This window comes from Drosophila subpulchrella, chromosome 2R, assembly GCF_014743375.2.
Source record: "Drosophila subpulchrella strain 33 F10 #4 breed RU33 chromosome 2R, RU_Dsub_v1.1 Primary Assembly, whole genome shotgun sequence".
NCBI lineage: Eukaryota > Metazoa > Arthropoda > Insecta > Diptera > Drosophilidae > Drosophila > Drosophila subpulchrella.
The window spans coordinates 12,766,731-12,786,807 of NC_050611.1; the positions used below are offsets into that span (position 1 = coordinate 12,766,731).

At 37.2% G+C, this 20,077-nt stretch overlaps 1 protein-coding gene across 1 annotated transcript in view; it reads right to left on the minus strand.

Moving 5' to 3' along the window:
- LOC119549368 (neurogenic protein mastermind) overlaps positions 1–20,077 on the minus strand; it is a 77,565-nt gene that overhangs the window by 56,763 nt on the left and 725 nt on the right. Inside the window, exon 2 of the mRNA XM_037857400.1 lies at positions 19,919–20,025. The gene's annotated coding sequence lies outside the window, so the exon portion shown is untranslated. The remainder of the gene's footprint in view (positions 1–19,918; positions 20,026–20,077) is intronic.

The following is a 20,077-nucleotide window of genomic DNA, read 5'->3' on the forward strand; positions in this document are numbered from 1 at the left end:
CACACTCAACTGGCCTGCGCCGCGTCTGGCGGTTGAATGAATGACTGATGGACGGCTCGGAACGGTTGGGGCTCGGTGGTTGTGGCTTTGGGGCCTTGGATGGTGCTGAGTGCGCCGAGTGCTATATGGTGTGCTATGTGGCTCCATAGAGCTCTGCTGTGGAAAGAGTCAACGGTCGTTGGGGCGAAAAACGAACGGCAGCGAACGACACCCGACGACGAACTTTGGATGTTGCAGAGGCGCAAATGAGCAAAAACCTTTGGCAACTTATGCCTAATATGCAATACAGCAGAACTTCAGTAGATTATAAGGTCTTTTTAAATACTATTAAATTAATAAATAATATTTTATATAATAATATTCCACAGTTTGGATTGTTGTCATTAATTATCTATTAATATTTTTTATAACAACCATAAAACTGTAATAAACTGTAAAAATTATTAAAAAGTTATGTTACTTGATGTTCGGTTAGGTAAATAAATGTTAATATTACAGGTCTTATTAAATATTCCTGAATTTAAAAAATAATACTTTTTGTATTAATATTCCACAGTTTAGATCTTTCTTATTAATTATTTATTAATATTTTTTATAACAACGATAAAACTGTATTGGAAATGTAAGAAAAAGTTATGTTACTTGATGTTTGCTTAAGTAAATATATGTTACTATTAAATATTCCTGAATTTGAAAATAATATTTTTTATATTAATATTCCACAGTTTAAATTTTTCTTTTTAATTATCTATTAAGATTTTTTTAACAGCGACAAAACTGTATTAGAAATGTAAGAAAAAATTCTGCTACTAGATGTTCGCTTAAGTAAATAAGTGTTAATATTACAATCATTTAAGCTGAATTTATAAACTACAATTCGTGAAGACTTGATAAAATGTTTCGCATTATATACCTTATATGTTATACAATAAAACTTAAAAATCTTCATAGATACAATCTTATTTTCTCCTGACTAATGAATTATATATTATATTATTGTTATATTACCAATTCAAGTTTGGTAAAATTTCTAAGGATTGCCTAGGACAGCGAGTATCTTATTTCCGGTGATCCGAAATTTGGAAGTTCGACTGTATAAGTAGTGCGGCACGTGGATGGAAGGGGCTGGAACAATCGGGGTGATGCAGGCAAATTAAGCTGTAAACAAGAGGCGAGATGAGAGGCTAAGCCAAGACCCTAAAGCCCAAGCTCCTTGGCTGCAGTGGAAACTGGTTTTTGGGCTGTCAGTTGTCAGTTTTCAGTATTCAGTTCTCAGTTTTGGTCGAAAATCGGGGAACTTTTGAAAACGCCAGCGCGACTTTACTCGCGTTCGAAACAAAAACAAAAATCCACTCGCATACAAACGAACGGCGGTTTGGCCGAACCGAGTAACAGGCGCTCAGCTTTTGAAGGCGGAGAAAGCGGCAGAACGGGAGAGTGGGTGGCTGGGTGAGCGAGAAAGCAACGGGCGAGTGCAAATGAGCGAGAGAGCTGGGAGCAACACTCTCACCCCAGGTGCAAGTGGGAGGGGGCATAACCAAGAGAGAGAGAGAGTGGCAGAGCGAGTTATAGAGTGAGCAATCTTCGTAAAAGAGTGACAGTAACTGAGTGATAGAGTAACTGAGTGAAAGAGCAACTAACCATCTAAAACTCACTCGCAAAAAAAGGTCAAATTAGAGGCGAGCGATTTGTTTGCCATTCTTTGCTAATGTTGTTATTGTCTTCGCTGCTGTCGCTGCGTTTAATTAAACAACAAAACTCCGTTAACCCATTGAGGTAGGCGGTGTCAAATGGAACGGAAATACAGCTGCAAAAGATGAAATCCCACGTAATCACGAAATGCTTCTCATTTGCAATAATTGGAAATCAGCGGAAACAAGTTGAATCACTTCTAAATTTTTTATTCAAAACTTTGTTATTAAAAAAAAAAACGTTCAAACTTGACTATAATTTTATTCTCTATAAAAAAGAAAGTTACATTATTAGACACTATATGCAGAGTTTATAATCAGAATTCATAGAAAGCTGCTATATAATAAAATAACATTCAATTTGGCGTCATGCTTCTTAAGTTCTGATACTCGGTTTTTGGAAATACCTTTTTACTTAAGTTTTTTTTTAATATTATATTTTTTCTGACTAAAGGAACTTATTTTGTAAAAAAAATTTATATGTACTACGTTCGTAGTTATCAATATCTGTGTATCAACAAACTGTGTGCATTAACATATCTTAATAAAAACATTATAATAAACATTGGAACCAATTCTCAAAGTCAAACTGAATATAAACTGGTAAGAAAATATATCAGTCCCAAGGAAAAAGGGAGGAATTTTGGGGACCTACCGACAATTACCCTATAATGTTGGAGGGGCTTAGCATTTTTAATTAAAAAGCTTTGTTGAAGCATCATTAATTTTCGTCCACAGCTCTTGGGAGGAAATCGATAAGAGCCATAAAGGTTCTGTTCATACATAGTAAGTCCTTCAGTGGAGGCATTTGCTTGGCTGCACAGTTTCTGTAAGAAATTGTACTTGCAACGTTGACGGCAGCGATGTTGCAACAACTTGGCAACTTTATGATTAACAATTGTCTCCGCACTTGTATTATGATTTTACAGTCAATGAGTGAGGAGTAGTTTAAGTCAAAGAGCGAGTGAGATAACCGCTAGGAAAAAAGAACAGCGAGATTCCGAGAGTTGCAGGCAATAAATGTCTAGGTACAGTGAAACTCGAATCCTACAGATTATCCTACAGAGCAGGTAGAAATACCCATTGTAAGTACAAACATTTTATTGTCTCATTTTAAGATATTATTTCTAACGAATGTAATTACTAAAAATTAAAATGAATCTTTCAGTTCAAAATATTTACGTTTATTTTCTATTAACAGAAAAAATACATCTACCAGAAATATTTAAAAAAAACTTTAAATAACATATAAAAAAAAATAATAGGAAACACTCAAATATGAAACAATGAGATCCAGTATAATTATCTTTCAGATATTATATCCAACGAAATTATCTTAATTCTCGTTCTTTATAGATTACTATGCAGGTAGAAACATCCATTGTAAGTAGGAACATCCATTGTAAGTACAAACATTTATTGTCTCATTTTAAAATACTATTTCTAACGAATCTAATTACCAAAAATGAAAATGAATTTTTAAGTCAGTCTTAAGAAAAAATACATCTATCAGAAGTATTTCAAAATCCTTTAACTAATTAATATAATTTATCGAATTCTAAACACTTGAATATGAAACAATATAAGTCCCTGACACCTTATCTTTCAGATTTTTTATCCAATGAAATGATCTTAGTTCTCTCGTTCCCCATAGAGCACCAGCAATAGAGAGCACAACATACATACGCAATCGCAGAGAGAGAGCGAGAGAGTGGAGCATACGAGGCCCCACTGTTAAGTCTCCACGCGACTGTTCTGCTGTTGGGGCCTTAACATCGGCCGCCGGCACGACACGAAAACATTGCAAAATCGGCGCGAATTAAAAAATCGCCGGCGACGACAGAAACGCGGCAGAAACGGACCACCGTCCGTCTCGCGTTTCTCGCAGCGCCCAAAAGCAAGAAACAGCGTGCGGCATTCGAAGCGGAATCGCATCGAATCCAAAAACGAGACAGAAGCGAAACGGCGGCGACTTACGTCGCGCGTCTATCGCAAAAACGAACAGGCGCCCAGCGACGGCAGCAGCGCGATTCCGGTGCGTTTTTAGCCGCCGCTGTTAGTGCTCAAAACGGTACTGCGCCACCAAGAGAGAGAGAGAGAGAAAGAGCGAGTGGGGGTGGGGGTGTTGGTGTTGGTGGTTTGGGGAAAAGAGCGAAGAGAGCGAGCGAACCATTTTATTCGCTCGTTATGTGCAAGTGTGTGTGTGTGTTTATGCTGTGGGCTACACTGTAAACAATTGAAACACACTTCTATCACAAAAGTATTACCATAGTGATTTAATTAAATAAATAAATTTTAAAAAATAATGTAAAATTAACATACTTGTTATAACAACTGAAAATTATTATTTGCAACTAGATTGGATTTTTCAAAGGGCGGGATATATAAAAAATACAACCAATCCAGCTATTACTTAGCAAAATGAAATTATATAGCAAATAAATATGGTAATTATATTTTAAGAAAGAAGAATATCATATTTTGGCTATATTGTTGGTTCTCAAAAGAGAATACAAATGAGTTTGGCAGTATAATAATAAAGAATTAAGAATACATTTAATTATTTCTTGATAAAAAGTATCAATTAAATATTTATTATCTATTGCTACCACGATTGTTGACGCAAATGACTTAGTTTTTTCAACGTGTAGCAATAAAATAGCTTCAGTATTTATGGAATTTGCATCTTAAAATTAAAATGGCTTGAATACCAAAGCAGCTTATATAATTCCATTCGAAATCAGTAATATTTAATCTGATAAACTGATCAATGGTCATAAAACGCACGTCAGCAATGGAATTATGCATCAATTTGGGAGCTGCAAAAACCGCGCGCGTTTCCAGACGCCCATCCATTGGATGCGGTTTTAAACGCGACCGGCGAGAAGATATGTACATAGACTATTTTATTGCAACCGGAAAAAGCGAAGAAGGCTGGAAATCGTCGGCTGGCTGAAACGTCTGTTGGCCCATGAGAAAACGACGCCAAACAAAATGGTTCCGCCTCCAGTGACGAAAGCGACAAACTAACTAACTAACGACAAACAGAGACGACAAACGACGGCGGCGACAAAAAGTCAATTTTATCGGAAACTAACAGGCTGCAAGCGGCGGGTGAAAGCAAAGCTGTGGGGGAAAAGCCAAGGTGGACTTTCCACTTTTCGCTGGCCTGGAAAAGCTCTCTTTTCTCTATTGCCTCTATGCAATATGCAGCTCGGCAGCGCTGGGCGCCTAATCCAAATTGCGAGAAAGATCCGCTTTTCGAGCCAAAAAACCACCGAAAAGCCAGGCGGCAGCTCGCACAAATTTTCCGCCCAGAGCCACGCCCCCATATTCGAGTGGCCGCCCACCTGGAAGTCCGGTCCAAAATCCAAACCATCCGGTCGGGACAAAGGCGAGCGGCAGACTGAGGAAAATCGAGGAAAATTTTTGAAGCCAAACAACCGCAGAAAATGCTGGAGAAAAGGAGATGGCCAGAAAGGGTATGGAGTGTGGGGTTTTAGGGGGGGGCTATCAAAAAAGGGGGTGCTTTGGGTGGAAGGTACAGAACCAACATCTCCACGCAATTAGCTTGATTGTCTCTGCACATGCGCCCTGGGGAAAACTCCAAGCGAGTACTACATTTTCCGAAAGACAATCGTTTCACTTCGCCTTTCTCATAAATTGGGAAATTTCATCGTATTATGGTTAAGCTTTTAAAGTTATAAAAACGTTATTAGTTGTATTAGAAACATTATCGGGCTTTCTAAATATTAATTAGACTTAAAAAAAAAATTAAAAAGGAATCTAAAGATGGCTCCCAACAAAAATATTTTAAAATACCTAAGAAAAATACTCAAAATAACCTTTTTATAACATAATAAAAATGTAAAGTAGCACCTACTTCTTTACAAAACCATTGTAAAAAAATTATTTCATTTAAAACCTACGTAACTTAATATTAAATATTTAATAATAATAACTTTAAAACTTTCAGCTTAAGATTTGTATGTTTTTTCAACCGCTAAAAAATGCTAAATATATAATGTTTAACATGGAATTTGACCTAACAAAATTAAAAATAAAAGTATTTTATTAGGCCAATGGCGAAAGTATCTTATCCAGTTATATATAACTCTTAGTTACAAGTTTTGTCCTCACTTTTCTCATTTAAATAAACAATCTGTTTAGTTCCGAAAAGAACTGGAATAAAACTCCCAGGATTTCAGTTCACACGCAGTGCAAAAACCGCAAGGCGAATGCGATATAAATAAAAATCAAGGAAAGCCCACAAGTAGATGCAAACTGTTGGCCAGCTGCAGCAGCAACAGCAACACAGCGGCAACAGCAGCAACTTCGCCACCAGCAACATTAAGCGGCCACCGCAGCAACAGCAGCAACAACAGGTCCCGAAACAGATGTCGTGCGCTTTTTTCTTCAAGCAAGGCATGGGGCAGAGTGGAGCTGGGCTTGGGAGTATCTTGCAACAGCTGCAACATGCAACATTACCATCGATGCTGCAGCAACATTGCAGAGGGCGCCACTGTTGTTGTTCCATGCCACCAGCGATGCGGCGCTCAGAAAGCCTAGCGTGGCGGTACAGTGGTAAAATGCTAAAGTGGCAAGTGCCCCACAAGCGGGATACACAACACAGCACCGCACAACACACACACACACACTCGCGAACAAGGAAAATTCGCAATAAGGCAACAACAAAGTACCAAACACAAGCAACAACGGCAACGGAACCGGTTGTTCAGCAAGCAACAACGAAAACTAGCACAAAAAGTAGTCGAGGAAAAAGAGGAGACCGCCGGATGGCTCCTCCTTCTGAGCTCCCATTTTAAAAGAGATCCAACTGAAACCCAGCAATTTCTCGAGCATCGCCAGGAATTTTTACCCTCTGCTGATAGAAATATATAAGATGCTAATTGGGAGTGCAAGGATTCTTGTTACTTTGCACTCATAATAGTAGGAAACCATACCCCAATTATCAGAATTAAGTTGCTTTACCAAAGTGAATATTCACAATATACTTTCGTCCAACAAACAATACTCCTCTTAATAAAAACTGGGTTTACTATATACAAAAAAAAAAGTTATGGGTGAAATTGACCAATAGGGATAGTTAGGTAACTATAAGAAATGGTTAACAACTATTTTCAATTGTGATGTGTACTTTGTTGTATCTTTGGTTACTTTTTTATTGGTAAACCTACCATAAAATAGTATGTTGTGTGTACTTTGTTGGAAGAGTAACTATTTCATCGGTTGAGCCCATTTATCTACTATATTGCTCAATTTCAATGGTCTTTAAAGTACTTTCTTATCAAATATAAATACAATATCTGAGAATTTATTTATTAAAATTTTTAAAAGTATAACAATGTTAGGACATTGAGTTTTTTTCCGCTTAGTTTCATTTCACATCGAGGACGCACTCTTTTCGAGTGAACACGTCGTCTCCGCACAGCTGCACCCATTTAACCCATGTTGTACAACATTTTATCGGCCTACCACTCGCTGAGGCTCTTCTGCTTTCTGCTTCTCGGCTCTTCTGCTCGCAAGGGTGACTTTCCAGGACGGAAAACCCATAAAATGGATAGGACAATGAATAAATGTCTGACTGCCTGCTAACTTTAATTAATTTTCTATTTCTGTTTTCATGCCTGCCGATTGCCGATTGACGAAGAGCGTACCTCTTTTCAAACGATTTGAAATTATTCAAAACGTTTTTGGGGTGCAGAGATACATATATAAACTCGAAAGCAGAATATTTTAATATATGTTTTGAAGTAAAAGATATTATTATTAAAATTAAATTCTTTAAGTTTTGTCTTTTACGCCCACTGTACGATTCCGGTTTTTCACGGTCATTCACGGTATCCAGCAAGGATATGCCATATTTTTTGAGGCCTGCTTCAGGACTTTGGCAAACACACATTTAACTGTGTGTACTTAAATGTAAATGTACCTGGGCAGGTGCGAGTAATCCTCGAAAGGACTCAGTGCGGAACGAGGCAGAACGAAGAAGAGCCTGTGCGCTCGTATCCTCCAAGGCGAACCGAACCCACTACCGCTCTTCCGGTTCCATCCCTACACCCCGTACCCCTCGTTTAACACCCCAGAATTAACCCCTCGTTCGCCCGGCCCATTAATGAAGCCTTAAATTGTCTGCCGTTCGCAATGCTTTTTGCTAAATTAACAAACAACGCGCGGAAAACTATAAAAAATACAAGTAAAATGTAAAACGGGGTCCGGTCTCTGCTTTACCCAAGTCCCTCCCCCCTCAAATAGCGCTTAAATATTTATGAGCTACACGTGACGACTGCTTAGAGCCATGAAATTCTCGCTTGCGATAAGCTGAAATCGTCTTAAATCATAAAAATAGCGAATGAATTAGTAGCAAAAATATTAAACTAGTTTTTATGAACATATACGTAGTATATGCATAAATAATGAAACAAGGTTTAAACTAAGTTAGATAATACAAAATATATATCTAAAAATATTTAATTTCTATAAAAAAGTATTGGAGATACTTAACACTAAGACTTTATCCGAATTTATAATTATTTATTATAATTGTATACCCACTAATTACCATCATTCTACAAGTTCTGTTTACAGTATATAACAAAACAAATAAGTATAATATTACCATAAAAATCGATAAAGAAATTATAGTATATTCATAATAATATATCCAAATTATAAATATCACAAATTATATTCTATTATCTACATTTTGGCAAGTGCTAATGAATATTGGACCAGACTCGTGCCCACAGAATATTTTCTAGTTTTCTATTTATATTGTTTTTATGGGCGCGAAAGTTGATTAACGTTAATTAATTCATGCTGCGAGTGGCGTTTATATTTGAACAAATTGGAACTAAACGAGATGTTTGACTGCCCGGAAATGCACACACACACACACACATAACCGAGATACAAGATGCAAACACACAGATACAATTGTTTGACCCAGTAATTAAGGCGTGTTTAGCAGCCGCATTTCATGAGTCTAATTAATGAAGTTCAGTCCATCGCAGTGCTGCCTCACATCACCCCCCTCCCGCTTTTAATTTTCCCCCCTTTTTTTTCTTGGCAACCTGTTTTCCCTTGGTCTTGTGTACACAACAAAAGCAATTTCAGGGAAAACATTTTTCTACCATTTTTCTCGAATTTTTTCTCTACTTTCCTCTGCTATTTAGTAGATGCAACCGAAAACGCTCCAGGCTTGTAAGCACAAAAAATTAAACGCAGTAAAGGCAAGAAGCAGCAGCAACGTAGGACTACAGTACAACTTGTCTAATATGAACTTGATAAATTCTAAAGCCCAATAAATTTATGTTATGTTTTATATGTTGCATTTTGACATATTTTAAGCTCAATTTATTCAATAATCTTTTTTAAAAACCATTTACGCTCGAACTAAAATAAAGTTAATGTTATTGTTAATTTATTTAAATTAATTTCTTATAATTATGCATAGCCTTAAGACTTTCACTATAAAGAATTTAAAGAATGACTACAATTTTATAAATATTAAGTGTCTTATGCATTGTATCTTATTATAATACAAGCTTAAGTTATGTACAGAAAAATTAGTATGTGTTTGAGATAATAAAAAATATTTTTTATTGCACTTATTTCAACTTACAAAATGATAATTAATTTAATAAGTTCTACTTCATTCTAAAACGAAAAAAAAATTCGACAAGAAGCCGCACAAAAATTTCCGTCAAGGCAGCGACGCCAGCAGCGCAGCAGCAGCGCTGCAACAGAGGCGGCAGCGTGGGAGTTTCGTTAACAGCTGTACCCCAAAATACGCTCTCTCGCTCTTGCTCTTACGCTCTTTTGTTCTCTCTGCACGTAACAACATCCCTGCGTCACGTTGTTGTTTCTGTTGTTGTTGTTGTTCCTGTGGGCTGTTGTTCTTCTTCTTGTTGTTGTTGTGGATGTTCCTGTGCCGCTGTCGTTGTTGTTGTTGTTGTTGGCTTTTTGTCACAGGTCGTTGCACTACCCATACACATACAACAAAGAGAGCGATGTACGCTGTACAGTGTGACACATGCAGGCCGCTCGGACGACTGTCGTCGGGAAAAGCAACACCAACAATAGCGCAGCATCAGCCACCCCCTCCCACCGACCACCCTGCCTCTGTGCCCCCCAACGAAACCCACGTAACCCCCTGACCATCCAAAACCCCCATGGTGTAAGTGCGGATCTATGCAGATAACGTTATGCCGAGAATCAAAATACTGTTGTGTGGATTCTAAAATCCTTTGTTTACTTAATGTTAATCGTTGTTTTTAAAAACAATAGCTGCATTAATGGTCTAAACTAAAATTAGTAAGATAATATAGATAATGAAAATTAAATTGGTTCATTCAAAATCAGCCAGAAGTTTATTTATCTAATTTAAGATGCTATTACTAGTTGGGAATTATAAGTCCTCGAGTGGATTTTGTTGAAAGTCGTATGATGAAACATATTGTGAGACATAAATGGAGCCAGTTGTATTATATTATTTATTTATATAAATAAGTAGAAGGAGAAAGAAGAACGAATTCAAACACTGTAGTGTTGATTTTAAAATCTTTTGTTTACGAAATTTTAATCGTCATTTTTTAAAAAACAAAAGATGCATAAATGGGCTAAACTAAAATTAGTAAGATAATAAAAATAATGAAAATTAAATTGGTTTTATAAAAATCAAATAATTCTGTATGATTTATGATGCTATAACAAGTTGGGAATTATAAGTGCCCGTAAGGATTTTGCTGAAAATCGTATGATGAAACATATACAATGTAAGTCATAAATGAAACCAATTATATTATATCTTATTATTTATTTATATTAATAGGTATAAATAATGATCTGGCAAACTTTTTTTCTTAGCCAAAGTAATTGTTAATGAGCTTGTGAACCCAAAATCAAAAACAACTTTACGCTGCGCAAATCTCCAAACGTGTATCAAGCCTTACAATTAAGGCCAAAGCAATTTGTAAGGTATCTTACCAAGGTCTGAATATTATTCAAACAACTCTATAAAATAATGAATAGTGAATTCCACGTTTTTCACACATTTTATTGTCATTTTTACGACCCTACAATGTACGCACCAGAGTCGATAAGAAAACTTTCCATAACTAAGAAAAGTGTATTGACATTTCGATCATTTCGATGTTGCTTAAGGCCCGTTCACACCTCTTAGCTTCCCCCAAATTGACAATCTTGCAAATGGAAATTTCCTTTGCCAATCTTTTAGCTGAATTCATTTGTTTTGAAATGCAAATGCAGAAGGGTAGAAAGAATCTGGCCATAAATATGTAATGAGACAAGTGGCTGCAAGTCCCCATTAAAAGAGCCCAATTAAAACGAAGTGAAAATCGTGCTGCGAGATCAAGGGAGTTATTTTCCATATTAATCCTTTCGCATATTTTTTTTGGGCTGAACAAAACAAAATGATAAAGAATATGCTCAAGTGGTTAAAAGCAATTTTTTTGTGATTATTTTGTGTATCTCGCGGGGCATAAAAGAAAAGCATTCAAATGAACTTTCCTCGCTGGTGTGGTTGTTGTTTTTGTTGTACGTGGCACAAGTGCGGCCGCATGCTCAAGCACACACCCATACACCTAAAGAAAGAACCAGAAAACGTGTTGAGTGGCAAAAAAAGATATAATAATAATAAAAATCAGAAAGAAGGCTTTAGTCGGAGGCCCCGAACAGTGGATACCCGCTAATCTCTGCCTAGAGGCAACCTATTTTGCATACCCTAGTAGTATATACTTTAATTTATTGGTAACTTCTTAAGAAATTTATACCACTAACATTTAAAGTCTCCAGAACTTAAAGCATTTCAAAGGACTTCAAGATATAATAAATCCTGAGTTAGCAGTTTTGTTACAGATTGAAAATTAATATACTATTATATCTTCATCTTTTGAGCAAATACAATATACCCTTCATAATTTTCGAGTGACGGGTATAAAAACAAGTGAAGTAAACCAGAGAAAAACAAGTCGAGCTGATATAAAGCCATCTCTGTCTAGCATTTTCATATTTAACCTCTACTCGTTGTTCACCCTTTTCCAGGCAATTTGATTTTCGCAAAAGTTTAGTGCTGTTTCCCCAAACCTTCAGTGTTTTCTGCATCCCAATTGAAAGTTTGTGATTTTAAATGATTAATGTCTGAGTCAAGATTTCGTACAATGATTGATTAATTAACGTTGACAACCAACAGCTCTAAAAAAAACAAAAACTGCCGACACACGCACACCCTTACCAAAAACACACAAACCAACACAGGCGGGCCTTTTCAGTTGCCCGGTTTTTCATTATTTCTTTTTTAGTTAATAAATTGACTTCCATTTTCGTTACGGTCGTTTCTTATCCCCTGCTTCCATCTTCATGATATTATTGTTGTTGGTGTTGCGTTCGTTTCCCACCCAAAAACATTTTCCTATGAAATCTGAAACGATGGATGTGCGGACGTTGATGTGTGTGTGGCCAGGTTTTAGCCTTGATTGATTCGAAACCGAGTTTAGTTAGCCCGAGAAAATGTAAGGGGTAGTGGAGATGAATACGCAGAGAGAAATATTTGGGTTTGTTATTAAAATTATACCTTGTTAAGTTATTACATTACAAAGAGATGTGCTTTAAAGGGTTTGCGGTTCAAAGTCAGAAATAAAAATCCTAATTTAACATTTGCTTTTACTAATATAGTACTATCTTAGAATCCTTTTTAATAGTAGTAATAGTATAGTGGTATATAAATAAATATTATAGTTTAACATTTTCTTTTACTAATATAGTACTACCTTGGAATTCCAATCCTTTTTAATAGTATTAATAGTATAGTAGTATATAAATAAAAATCCTAGTTTAATATTATCTTTTACTAATATAGTACTATCTTATCATTCCAATCCTTTTTAATAGTCTTCTAATTACTCGGGTATTGCAAATATATTGAAATTATTGATTTGTGTTTATTATTTGGATATAACAGACTATCTTTTATCAAATCCTTATAACCTAAATCGATACAATTTTCTCTCAGTGCACATATTTCCTTTGCAGTTTGCCACTGTCAATCGTGTCTCCTTCTCACCTCTATTTCAAGCCATATGTGCGTGTGTTTGCAAAGGTGTACACGCAATTAATTATGTTGACAACTGACATCAATTGAAACGCTATCGGAAGGCAATCATCAAACATTAATCGAATGTGACGTTCGGCAGGGAATTCTGAACTTAGCCTTTGTTTCTCCAAGATTCCCGGACTTGCTTCAGTTAACCATATTCAGTGATTTTCATGGCTAGGCAAATAATAAAGCTTTGCATGACTATGGTCGATTTTCAGCAATCTAAGGGGCTGGGTAAATAATATAGTTATTTGACTACTAAAGTAACTTGCTTCAAGTATCTACTTATTCTTTCATTATGATTATTGATTTCAATTAATAGTATATTTGTTATATGATATGAAGGATTCTACCTGTATAACTTCTTGCTTATAACGATTTGCAGAAACTTTTTAGCTTTAGTTACCCCATTAATTGAAGTTGAATCTGGTTTTTGGAAATGAAGGAAGTCTTCTATTCATTTTAAAAAATTTTAAAATTCACAATCTTCAACCATTTGACTATATCTCCCCAAATCGTATGTACCCATAAAATCGTACTTATAGACAATCGCCGTATAAGTGTGCCACTACATAAATAGATTTAAATACTGGATTGTTTATACATGCGCATATAGAATATTCCCTTATCGGCTCTGTTCTCCCGAAGCGGATCGTACGACCCCAAAATGGGGCCTTGATTCCGACTGGACCCAGATGGATCGAAGACGGATCTCATTACCTGAAACGCTCGCATTGCATATTCAACAAGATGACTACCAGTTTGGGTGTTGCGACAGATACCAGGCAGATACCAAGATACCCCAGATATAAGTAATATCACCCCGCTATATCTCCCCGATCAACGACCTCTCCCACCCGCACTCCAAATTCCGTGGGCCAGACAATGGGCGGCCATTCATCTTTACGTAATTTCGATATCAGAGAAGCGGCACAGAGCACAAACAACAAACAATAAGAAGGCAACACAAAATTGTATCTTTGAAACAAAAGCACGAAAAAAGTGAAAGTCTAATTCAGCCACAGGGAGACCTAACTAACGCAAACCAAGTCGAACGGAGAGTACGAAGGGGTATTTGACGGGGGGTAAATAATTATGGCTGTGCCAAGTAAACTTAATGAATGAATATAAGGAATCTCAAAGTTCACTTTATTCTCCGTTGTCTCACTTTGTTTCACCGCTCCCACCGTCACAATCGAAAGTATCTCGGCATTTTATGGATCTACAATTGTTGCCAGATGTTTTAAACCAGTTTATTTGCCAAAGCCAATTCGAAATCTATAAAAATGTTTATTTATATACTATACAGACGTTTGGTACACATATATCTATATATTTATACGCTCCATATGTGCAGGAAATTCGATGTCGAGGCGATGCGAAGCGAGAAAAAAATATGCTTTGATACAAAAATTGAAATAAATTTTATATAAAAATCCGATAATCGCTGCCTCTGATTTTTTTATAAAACAAAGGAAGGCAATTGTGATACGTGACTTTTGATTGCTCTCATAATAAAGTGCACATAAAGAAATAATTTGAGATTGGTTGAGAATATGTAATCTTATATTACTATCTTTAATTTTAATTTTTATTTAAATAATTAGTAAGTTGGGATAAATACTTAAAGATATTTGGCATATTTTTTCATATTTACAATTTTTTATAGGTCGTTTTTCAGCATTTTCAGCGCCAACAAAGCTACTAAATTAATAAATTGATCACCTAAAAAGGTTTTTCCTATAGGTAATACAACCCACTATGTATAGTGTATTTTAGAGATGTATTTGATAAAAAATTCCCACGCGTCCCACTGGACCAGCAAAAGCAGCAGGAATAGAAAAAGCAACGAGCCAAGTTAACAGGTTAACAGCCAACTGCTTTCGTTCGATTTCTGCTTTGGCTGGGATCTAATTAAAAATGCATTCGACTTGGCCAACTTGAGGCGACAACGACAAACAGGGCCAGCCAAAACAGCGGTTTAACCAATTAGCATGTTAGGGCCAACAAAAAAGGCAAACTAATGGAAGTAATGAGATGGGGGGGGGGGGACTTTTTGATCTGCCCTGCTCTAACCAAAACCACCACCCACAGCCACCCTTTTTAAGTAGGTACATGTGTATATATGAATTTTGTTTTTTTTTTGCCCGATGCGGACGATTTCCCAACTAACGGGCCAGAAAGTATCTTAAGCAGAGCAGAGTATCTGACAGATGCGTAAAGCGTGCCAGCAGATTTTCGAATCATCAGCCGAATGTGTTCAGCCGGCACCCGAACTGAAAAACTGATTTATATTAACCCGAAAAAAGCAAAGAATCTCAAATGAATTTGTAGTACGACATAAAGGCAACGCACGTTTGATGTTGTAGATACATTCTGTTCATGTTGTTGCTACCGCAAAACGGCAACGGCAACGGCAGCGGCGAGCAAGTACGGATACGAGTGCGAGTACGAGAGTATCTCTCGGGTTTTTCGGACGTGGACGTGCGAGTACGAGTACGAGTATCTGTGGGCATGAGTATCTGGTTCCGCGACGCCACTCAGCACGTTCATTATGGCATTTTGTCAGATACAAATTTCACAGTCGCTCTCGCCCCGAAAGTGTGCCTGTGTCTGTATCTGTATCCGTATCTCTGTATCTCATGTATCTGCATCTGTATCGGTGCTTCTGCTTTTGCTGTTGCTGCTGCTGCTGTTGCTGCTGCTGCTGCTGCGGTTTGTTGCGCGATAAGCATACGGATATGTCAGTTAATTATTTGTTTATATTTCGTATTGCCTCGCTCTCTTAAACTGTACATACTCGGCACCGTGCGATGTGCGATGTACACATTTCGTCGCCATTGATACGCGTTTATGTGGTCTAGACTCTAGTCCGTAGAGTCTGTAGAGTCTAGAGCCAGGCGGGCTCTACATAAAGTGTGCTATAGCCGCAGCTATATGTGTACCATGTACATGGGCACATCTGTATCGTATATTTCGCATACGATTTTCTGCTGATTAAGGCAAAAGCAAACTCACCCGGACCACAATCCACTGGAGTCTGGTTGATCGCACTGGTTGCGATCGGTTTCAAAATGGGTGCGCTGCTATATGTTCTAAGACCTATCAAGATTATTCCATGCTAGAATGTATTCGAGGACCGTGAAGTCTAAAAACGAATCTAAAAAGGTTTTTACAGTGTTAGGACTATTTCTAAAAGTTATGGGTATCTTCAAAGTATTTTTTTGACTTTAATAATGAAATTTACATCTTTCTTTTTATAAAAGAAACAAAAAATTTGTAATGAAATTTACTTCTTTCTGTTTATAAAAGAAACGAAAAATGTGTATTTCTACAAGTTATGGGTATCTTCAAAGTATCTTTTGAATTTAATAATGAAATCTACTTCTTTCTTTTTATAAAAGAAACATAAAATGTGTAATTCAATCAAATCCAATATTGTTTTAATGTTGCTACTAACATTACACGGAGAAATAAGATTATTAATTATTTTAATAAAATAATTATTAAGTGATAATTATTTGAGTCTTTTTTATTACAAAAAAATTACTTTTAGTAGCCATGAGCTTTTAATTAAATATCAAATCCTTTACTAACATTTCCAAGATGATACTAAATATGTACAACATATGGATTACAAATAATCTAAAGTTTGATTTTACTTTAAAATAAAAGTAAACATGATTGTGTAGCACTTATGGAGAAATGTATTTTGCTGCTATCACTTTCCAAATAAAACTCTCCGTACCAGGAGCCAGAAATGTTTGGGTAAATTGATATCCGCATCTTGGGGGCCACCGGCAAGTGCAGCTGGCAAGGCAGAAAGGTGCCTGCAGCGGCAACATCCGCGGCAACATCTACAGCAGCAGTGGCACAGTGGAAGCAACAGCGGCAACATGCACAGCAGCAACATGTACAGCGGCAACAGCAGCAGGTTGCGGCAGCAGCGAAACAGGCGACAAGGAAGAAAGCACAGGCGGACAATTCGAATGGGGGAAAATGGCTGGAAAACCGGTGCAAAAATGCTGCCAGTCGCAGTCGCCTGTCTGCGTCTCCGCCTTTCGCGAAAGATTCGCGTATGTGTGAGTGTTGCTGGTGCAGCAACTTGCAACATGCGACCACTGCAATCGAGCGGTGAATGCAGCTGAGCGCCTGTTCCAATGCAGCGACCGAACACCTGGAATGGGGCATCCACCTTCGGGATAGCCCGGACGGACTCCAGCTCCCCAACCAAGAGTCCCACCACGAATCCCAAGTTCCATCTGCACTCGCGTTCCCAGTGTCTCAGGTTGCCACTGCCCCGTTTCGTCGCGGGCTGTTTTGCGGCAGCAGCAGGGATGTTTCGCTCGGGGGTTGGGAATCCAGATATACATATTGGTATTGGACCCAAAATACAAAATATAAAACAACAAACAAAAAACAGACTGTGGGTGAGGCCGCGCTGCACAGGAGAAAAACCCGAAAAAAGCGTACAACAAAAGCTCAGCCAAAGCGGAAACCTGTTTTGGCCACCGAGCAAAGTGAGTTGAGTGAGCAAAGAGTTAAGTTGAGCAGCAGCATTGACCCCAACTGACTCAACGACAAAATATGCCACAGAAAAGGACGGCAACAGAGTGTCGGAAAGAGATGGAAATGGAGTTGGAGCTGTAGACTGGAGACTGGAGCCTCGGGGATCTTTCGTATCCGAATAAATGCAGAACATGGTGCGAAATATTTAATACAAAAATGCTGAAAAGGAGTTTGGCCTGACAAAATAAAGCAACACACAAATTCAAATACAGTGGAAGGTGCCTATATGAAATCTCCAGTAATTCTATCTATTAGTTATGGCTCTACTAGATCAATCTAATCATAGAAGATTTAGTTTTAACTCAAAACTTTAATTTATTTATTAGTATTATATTTTAATTCTGATAATAATCTTAATGATCTTAATAATTATTATAATCTTCTGACGTTCAGGGGTAGAAGATAAAGATAAGCTTCAAAAAAGGGAAGACAATACCCCTTTTTCAAAGCCTATCTTTATGCTATACTTTTTAAGAAACTCGTGATTTTGATTGGTTTCGGATTTGAAAGATGTAAATTCGATAGTAACTTTTTAAGTTATACAAAAAAAAAAGGTATCCAGAATAAATAAATATTTTATAGCTCAGAAAATTCAGACTTCCTAATTTTTGTTTACCAAATTGTGAGTCTTTTTGGCAGATAGTTTAAAAAAACTTAACTTTATAGCACCATATATACTTAGAGACAGTTCGCTTTACGGAATTTCACCTGTAGCAGCCAACTGCAAGCGAGGTGAGGCCAAGTAAACCTGTTTACAGTTCAAACCTCGCATTCGATATATTCGATGTGAACTCTTTTTTGTTGTGCTGAGCCATGTTCGTCTGGCAGGTTCTGGGGCCGCTTCTTCTTGGCCATCCGAGTGGCTTTAAGCCACCTACGAAGTCGAAGCTTAGGCCGGGTTATCTTCAGCTTAATTGGGTCATTCACACGCGCCACTTGCCCGCCGATAGAGATGGATATACGGCTCCAGAGAGAGAGATACAGATACAGATGGAGACACCGCTGAAAAACACACACAACTTTTTTCCAGCCTAGCAACAACTTCCGGTGTCTCAAAGACGAACCGAACAAGAAACTGAAGACGAGGCATACATTACATGTTAGACCACTCGAAGACGTATGCGAAGACGGGGGCAAAACAAACGGCGGAGAACAGAGGGAGAAATATACATACATGTACATAAACATATAGGAAAAAAGTCATTTAACAACCGGACAAATAATACTGTTTATCAAGTGAAGAAAGGCATTTAAAATGTCGAGTATGCCAGGTATTGTGCCTAAATGCATGCCCTTCATCGGTATTTCAATGGAATGCAGCTTATATTGGTAGGGGTAAACTTGGAAGGTATGAGACCTGAAAGTTGTATAATGCTTTGAAGGGAAAATAATTATTATAATCTATAATAATATAAAGATGAATGTAATATGACAAAGTGGCCTTGCTTTCATCTGTACATAACTCAAGAAGTTTTGGAGAATCCCAAAATGAAAAAGGACTCGAAAACGAAAGATGTACTTTCAATCCTTAAAGGAATCTAAAATGTTGTCTTAAGATCATATTTCAAGCAGTGTATTACGTTATTGTCATTAGACAATCTTGGGGTCACTCTAAACTTTGAATATTGGGTAATATAAACTTCGGTACCCTTTCAACCGTTTAAGTATAAGTTTTTAAAATGTATAACGTAAATCTTTTTGATGTTAAGTCCACTCCTATCAAGAGATTTCTCCAATTATAAATAAAATTGAATACCAAACCCTATAAATAAATATACTTTAAAAATTTAAACTCTACATAATACTATCTATAGTCGTTTCAAAACTAGTGTTACGATTTTATTTCTCCCGCTCGTGAAATTCTCAGACAAAGTATTTCTCGAATTGGTTTTAAAGCAGAAGATTCGAGATCCTGCAGATTGAAGTGAATGAAACAACGGTAACTCTCTCCCACTCTCTCTGGCTTCCTCTACCTACAAGGATCAAATCAAATCAAAGGATCAACGATGAAACTGAGAGGCGAAGAGAGCAGCAAAGACAGGGCAAAAACAAAGTCATCAGCCCAAAGACAAAGGCAAATAAATGAAAAGACAAAAGAGACGGCAGTAAAAACTCAACCGACAACTTCTGGGTGTGCGAGCGGGACGGAGTGTACAGAGAGAGAGAGAGAGAGAGAGAGAGCGAGATAGCGCCATTGTACATCCATCATTTTCTAGGCGATGCAGGCAAAAGCAACAAAAACACCGAACTGCAGTTTAGGCTTAGGAAATTATTTGGCAATCTTAAGGCCTCGAAAAAACTGGTCTTGATCTATTTTTAAAAGCCAAGCTTTGGCTCAAGCTCCCTCGAGCATAAAAACATCAATCAAACAAAGTTCTACACCGAAAACCGCTTCAAGGTCTTATCAAAATCAGAAGAGAAAAAAAACCCGAATTCAAACTGGTTTTGAAATGCAAAAACCACCCACACACGAATAAAACGCTATAAACTAATTTGGCGATAAGAGTGTGAAATTACTTACCCAGAAGCTGTGGCGATAATCCAATTTGATTTTGATTTCCTTTGATTGCCATTTATTTGTATTTCATTTCTATTTGGCACTGATAAATGCTTTGACTTTTAATCCAACTGCAACAACAACAAGAACGGCACAATTTTATTAGATGGCCAATGCAACAAC